This window comes from Schistocerca nitens, chromosome 7 (assembly GCF_023898315.1).
Source record: "Schistocerca nitens isolate TAMUIC-IGC-003100 chromosome 7, iqSchNite1.1, whole genome shotgun sequence".
Taxonomy (NCBI): Eukaryota; Metazoa; Arthropoda; class Insecta; order Orthoptera; family Acrididae; genus Schistocerca; species Schistocerca nitens.
Window position 1 is genome coordinate 614,323,683 of NC_064620.1, and position 7,743 is coordinate 614,331,425.

Consider the following 7,743-nt stretch of genomic DNA (forward strand, 5'->3'; position numbering starts at 1 on the left):
TTACAAACCTACTTGATCCTCTGCTGCCTTCACTGCTTCATCCCTCAGAGCTACCCATTCTTCTTCTACTGTATTTCTTTCCCCCATTCCTGTCAATTGTTCCCTTATGCTCTCCCTGAAACTCTGTACAACCTCTGGTTTAGTCAGTTTATCAAGGTCCCATCTCCTTAAATTCCCACCTTTTTGCAGTTTCTTCAGTTGTAATCTACAGTTCATAACTAATAGATTGTGGTCAGAGTTCATATCTGCCCCTGGAAATGTCTTTCAATTTAAAACCTGGTTCTTAAATCACTGTCTTACCATTATATAATCTATCTGAAGCCTGACAAACTGCCTATTGGCTTCTGTCTCGGGTTCTTCGGCCGACGTTCATCTAATGATTTTTCTGACGTTTCGCCAGCACGAGTGGCTGGCATTGTCAAAGCTTCACCCTCCATTGCCGGTGGTGAACTGGAGGCGAGCTCGCGGCCGCAGACTATATGTACCTGGCGCGCCAACGTCCGAGGGCTTCTCCGCGGTCATTTCCGGTGCGGTTCTCCTCTTGCTACCTGCGACGGTCGTTCGCTGCAGTACGGGAAGCCAGGATCCGTTTACCTTAAGGCTTTCCTCTTTCTTGTTGAAACTGTTCGCGTGTTTTTGGATTTCTACAGCTTCTCTGAACAAGCGCGTGTGATAGTGCTTCTCTACAGCCAGAACTTCCGTGTCGGCGAATTTTATTACGTGGTCGGTCTCATTCAGTGCGTGTTCTGCCACGGCCGATTTCTCCACCTGCCCCAACCTGCAATGTCGCTTATGCTCTTTGATCCTGGTGTTAATGGATCGTCCAGTCATTCCGACATAAACTTTTCCGCATGTGCAAGGTATACGGTATATTCCCGACATTGCAAGTGGGTCTCTTTTCTCCTTCGCCGATCTAAGACACTCTTTGATCTTCCTTGTCGGTTTGAAAATCGCCTTTACGCCGTGTTTGCGCAATATACGGCCGATTCTGTCCGTCACTCTGGGAATGTATGGCAGAAAGGCCGTACCCGACATTTCTTTTTCTGGTTCCTTACTTCGCCGAGTGTTTGGCTCTGTTACACTTCTAATGTAATTTGTGGAGTACCCATTGCTCCTCAGAACAGTTTCCAGGTGTTTCATTTCTCGTTTGAGGTGTTGAGGCTCACATATTCGTCCTGCTCTCGTTACGAGCGTACTAATCATGCCTCTTTTCTGGCTCGGGTGGTGGTTTGACAGTTTGTGGAGGTATCGGTCCGTGTGTGTCGGTTTTCGATACACGCTGTGTCCCAGGTTTTCGCCGTCCCTTGTGACCAGCACATCTAGAAATGGCAGTTTCCTGTCCTTTTCTACCTCCATGGTAAATGTTATGTTGGCATGGAGGCTGTTCAAGTGTCTCAGGAATTCACCGAGCTGTTCTTCACCATGGCTCCACACCACGAAAGTATCATCGACGTACCTGTACCACACCTTAGGTTTGCAAGTCGCCGAGTCCAGTGCCTGTGCTTCGAATTGTTCCATGAAGAAGTTGGCCACCACTGGACTGAGAGGACTACCCATGGCGACGCCTTCCAGCTGTTCGTAGAAATCGCCATTCCACGTGAAATAGCTCGTGGTGAGACATGCATGGAAGAGCTTTTTGATGTCTTGCGGGAACATGGAACCGATGTGCTCCAGAGCGTCGCTGAGTGGCACTTTCGTAAATAACGAAACAACATCAAAACTGACCAGGATGTCGTTTGGCGCAAGTTTCAGTTTCTTCAGCTTCTCAATGAAATGTCCTGAGTCCTTAATGTATGTGTCGGTCTTTCCCACGTGTGGCTGTAGCAGAGAGGCCAAGTGTTTCGCCAGTTTATACGTTGGTGAGCCAGGAGCGCTAACGATCGGTCTCAGTGGAACGTTGTTCTTATGGATCTTGGGTAATCCATACAGCCGAGGTGGTAGGGCTTCTGTGTTGCGCAGGTTTCTCTGTATGTCCGCCGGCAGAGAAGACGCCTTGATTAATCGATTCGTATTCCGAGTGATACGCTGCGTCGGATCTGCACTTAGTTTTCGGTACGTCGTCGGATCTAATAGGTCTCGGATCTTTTGCTCATAATCTTCGGTCTTCATTACGACGGTCGCATTCCCCTTATCGGCAGGCAGTACCAATATACTCTTGTCGGCGTTGAGATTCTTAATGGCTTGTTCCTCTTCTTTCTTCAGGTTGCAAGCTGGTGGTTTTGCTCGGCGCAGTATCCTGGCTGTTTCAGTGCGTATTTCCTCTGCCCTTTCACAAGGAAGGGTCCGAATGGCTGCTTCGGTGTTGGCAATGATGTCCTCCATAGGCATGGTTCTCGGGATGATAGCGAAATTCCCTCCTTTTTGAAGGACTGACACTTCTTCTTCGGTCAATTGTCGTTCAGTGAGGTTGAACACTGTGTGTGACATGTCGGGAATCGCCTTGTCGGTCTGCTTCCGGCATCTTTCAAACTTTTTCTTTTGCCGCTCGGTGCAGCGCTCGAGTTCGTTCTGCATGCTCCTGTGAGTGATGCTGTCGATCTTGTCCCAGTCGTCTCGATGCATTCTGCTACTTAGTTGATAGAAAATGTCCAGAAGTTCCTGATCCGTTCTTGCCAAGTCTCTCCGTGTTGTATGTATTCGCTCACGAAGAAAAGCTCGTTCCATTCTCTCGTAGATACGATGTGCTTGGGCGGTGGTGAATAGGCGCTTGCATCTCAAGAACTTCGGTGTAGCACATTCATCTCGGCACCGTGACAGAAAGGCGAGAGAGGACATCAGTCGCGCTTTCTTCTTCCGTCGTTGGTCAAGGCGTCGGTACAATCTGCAAATCTCCTCCCCGTAGAGGCGTAATACAAAATTGTTAAGGCTTTCGTGGCCACTTGTTGATAAACTGCCTATTGGCTTCTGTCTCGGGTTCTTCGGCCGACGTTCATCTAATGATTTTTCTGACGTTTCGCCAGCACGAGTGGCTGGCATTGTCAAAGCTTCACCCTCCATTGCCGGTGGTGAACTGGAGGCGAGCTCGCGGCCGCAGACTATATGTACCTGGCGCGCCAACGTCCGAGGGCTTCTCCGCGGTCATTTCCGGTGCGGTTCTCCTCTTGCTACCTGCTATAGATGTGCTGGTCACAAGGGACGGCGAAAACCTGGGACACAGCGTGTATCGAAAACCGACACACACGGACCGATACCTCCACAAACTGTCAAACCACCATCCGAGCCAGAAAAGAGGCATGATTAGTACGCTCGTAACGAGAGCAGGACGAATATGTGAGCCTCAACACCTCAAACGAGAAATGAAACACCTGGAAACTGTTCTGAGGAGCAATGGGTACTCCACAAATTACATTAGAAGTGTAACAGAGCCAAACACTCGGCGAAGTAAGGAACCAGAAAAAGAAATGTCGGGTACGGCCTTTCTGCCATACATTCCCAGAGTGACGGACAGAATCGGCCGTATATTGCGCAAACACGGCGTAAAGGCGATTTTCAAACCGACAAGGAAGATCAAAGAGTGTCTTAGATCGGCGAAGGAGAAAAGAGACCCACTTGCAATGTCGGGAATATACCGTATACCTTGCACATGCGGAAAAGTTTATGTCGGAATGACTGGACGATCCATTAACACCAGGATCAAAGAGCATAAGCGACATTGCAGGTTGGGGCAGGTGGAGAAATCGGCCGTGGCAGAACACGCACTGAATGAGACCGACCACGTAATAAAATTCGCCGACACGGAAGTTCTGGCTGTAGAGAAGCACTATCACACGCGCTTGTTCAGAGAAGCTGTAGAAATCCAAAAACACGCGAACAGTTTCAACAAGAAAGAGGAAAGCCTTAAGGTAAACGGATCCTGGCTTCCCGTACTGCAGCGAACGACCGTCGCAGGTAGCAAGAGGAGAACCGCACCGGAAATGACCGCGGAGAAGCCCTCGGACGTTGGCGCGCCAGGTACATATAGTCTGCGGCCGCGAGCTCGCCTCCAGTTCACCACCGGCAATGGAGGGTGAAGCTTTGACAATGCCAGCCACTCGTGCTGGCGAAACGTCAGAAAAATCATTAGATGAACGTCGGCCGAAGAACCCGAGACAGAAGCCAATAGGCAGTTTGTCAACAAGTGGCCACGAAAGCCTTAACAATTTTGTATCTGAAGCCTGTCAGTATCTCCAAGCTTCTTCCCTGTATACAACCTTCTTTTCCAAGTGTTAGCTATGATTAAGTTGTGCCCTGTGCAAAACTCCACCAGGCGGCTTCCTCTTTCATTCCTTATCCCAATCTATATTCACCTACTACCTTTCCTTCTCTTCCTTTTCCTACTATCGAATTCCAGTCACCCATGACTATTAAATTTTCGTCTCCCTTCACTATCTGAATAATTTCTTTTATCTCATCTTACATTTCTTCAGTTTCTTCGTCATCTGCAGAGCTAGTTGGCATATAGACTTGTACTACAGTCGTAGGCGTGGGCTTCGTGTCTATCTTGGCCACAACAATGCGTTCGCTGTGCTGTTTATAGTAGGTTACCCACATTCCTATTGTTTTATTCATTATTAAACCTACTCCTGCATTACCCCTATTTGATTTTGTATTTATAACCCTGTATTCACCTGACCAAAAGTCTTGTTCCTCCTGCCACCGACTTCACTAATTCCCACGATATCCAACTTTAACCTATCCATTTCCCTTTTTAAATTTTCTAACCCACTTGCCCGATCAAGGGATCTGACATTCCACGCTCCGATCCGTAGAACGCCAGTTTTCTTTCTCCTGATAACGACATCCTTCTGAGTAGTCCCCGCCTGGAGATCCGAATGGGGGACTATTTTACCTCCGGAATATTTTACCCAAGAGGACGCCATCATCATTTATCCATTCAGTGAAGCTGCATTGCCTCGGGAAAAATTACGGCCGTAGTTTCCCCTTGCTTTCAGCCGTTCGCAGCACCAGCACAGCAAGGCCGTTTTGGTTAGTGTTACAAGGCCAGATCAATCAACCAGACTGTTGCCCCTGCAACTACGTTTTTTCTGGCCTCTCAACAGATACCCCTCGCTTGTGGTTGCACCTACGGTACAGCTATCTGTATCGCTGAGGCACGCAAGCCTCCCCACCAACGGCAAGGTCTATGGTTCATGGGGGGAGGATGAATCAGATATCAATATGAAAATGACAGTGCTCAAGAAAAGGTGCAAAACCAAGCTGAGAATTCGTCATCAAGATGAAAAAATTAGCCGGCCGCAGTGGCCGAGCCGTTCTAGGCGCTACAGTCTGGAACCGCGCGACCGCTACGGTGGCAGGTTCGAATCCTGCCTCGGGCATGGATGCGTGTGATGTCCTTAGGTTAGTTAGGTTTAAGTAGTTCTAAGTTCTAGGGGACTGATGACCGCAGATGTTAAGTCCCATAGTGCTCAGAGCCAGAGCCCATAGTGCTCAGAGCCATTTGAACCATTTGAAAAAATTAAGATGCGAAAATTTAAAATAGCTCATGCTCTCTTCCAGGCACTTTAATGGGATTTGCAGAGTATCCATGTAGATGCATATGTAGATGTATATGTAGATGATCGTGAAAACACACAGGAAGCCCAGTGAAATTAACCCTGAAGTAAGCATGATTAAATTTGTGTACAGTGGAGCATTTAAGATATCGAACAGTACAAACGCAAATATGTACTATCTGCAGTACCTGTGACAGGCAGATGCCTGTGTGTCAGGAATACAGTTGAACTAAAATACTATGAACCGTCAGTTCAGGCAAATTAATGTAAATATAGGAAAATTAATGAAAATTGAATGTTTTAGTCAGTTAGATGTTGAGTCTTAACAGGAAGCGAAAAAAGTGGTCCAACTAACACATTCTTATTTCTTTACGTACTACACGAATATGTAATAAAAAATGGGGGTTCCTATTTTAAAAAAACGCAGTTGATATCCGTTTGACCTATGGTTGCGCCATCTAGCCGGCCAACCATAGCGCCATCTGGTTTCCCCCGTCAAGCTAGACGAGTTTCGTTCTTTGCAGTTTTTTCGTTTAAATGTGCTCTTTATCTCAAAACCTTATTCTAAACGAGTTCTCTAAGGGACAGAGCATCCAAACCCAAATATGTGTATGCACATATGGGAAACCATGGATTATGTTAATCCTTGAATGTATAAAGCTGAATAAATTTCATAATGAAGTGGAAAGAGTGAGCAAAACACTCACAAAAAATTTGTGGATACGGAGTGAGAAAAATGGATGGGCAGAAAGCTGAAGGACGATCAAAGAGTGGATCATCCACCTGGAAAAAAAAATTCAATTGTAAGTGCAAGGTTGGAAAATATTTAATATTGTTATTTATACGACGATATGTTAATTATTTCAGTAGAACTTAAGTAATTTGAATTTATTGCCAACACTTCATGAAAAAAGGTGGAAAATGTATGTTGTAAAAAGTGATGTAAATCTCTTATGTATCAAAACAAGTGTAGAATAAGGTAGTAATGACTTTGATGTATGATTATGGACAAAAATTTTTGTCATGTTATCTTGTTGGAAAACTCCAACAAGTAAATTTTCCGTTTTGATGCAAATAAGGTTATATTGTGAAGACCGCCTTGATGACAACATGACATGGGCCTAACAAGGGTGTTACAGCATCGAAATCTATAAAGGCGTAAATGTAACGATGACTACCAGTACGGAGACGTGAAGACATCATCCAGCTGCCAGTCCATCTCAACTACAGCGTCTCAACTCGTAAGGATCAAAGGCAAGACAGAAAACTGTTGTTTAATAACTTTCAGATGGATTCAGAAAACCGCCAGTCAGTAATTTCAGTTTTTAGTCGTATTAGCAAATATTACAAGTCACCAAAATTTTTGTAAACTTATTTAACCTTAGACAGCATTCCTCGTTACTAAAGTAAATGCAATTTAAATATCGTTATAAACACCATTATATTACGAAGTTATATGCTCATTCAAGCAGCTCTGTTAGTGAAAAGACAATATGGCCGCTTTTTTGGGTCAGTTGTTTAAAAATTATCTTTCATTGAATGAAGAAAGTTACTGATGAGAATTATTGGAAGTTAACGTCAATTCGGTACATTCTTGGTCACTGTACATAACAATAAAATTGCATCAGTAGCGAGTACGTTAAGAATAATAAAGGTTCGCTTTACTTCTCCATCTTGCATCTGAGTATACAAAGAAATAAAATTTCATTCATGCAAGTAACTTTGCAGTAGAACAACAAGTGCGTAAAGTCATCTAAATATTGCTAAAATTAATTTCATAATAGAATTTCAATGTGTTCACATTACCTTCAAAATTGTTGAACAAAATTTTCTCGTTCAGAGCTGGCGACTGATATTAGTACAATTAGTTAAACTTTTTTTACAGAGGATAATTGATGGTAATTGTTCAATTCTCTCGTCGCGTTTGGCTGAAATTGTCTGCTGTTACGACCACAGATTGGAAACCAAAAGGCACAGAAGAGTGCGTAAGGCAGGAAGTGTAGCTCTGTACGAAAAGTCGGGCAGTGTTCCACCTAGGAGCGAACCCCCAATCAAAGTTATGTTTCGATGACAAAGTACGATTAACCATATATTTTGTGCCTTATCCAAACTAAATATTTTCATTAGGAAGGCATCTCAAACAAGTATTATTATTTAGTATATGAATTAGATACAGTGTGATTATTGTATGCAGTATTTTGCTGATGCTCAGCTGGGTGAAGTGACAGAGAAATACGTTGTAGAACGCATA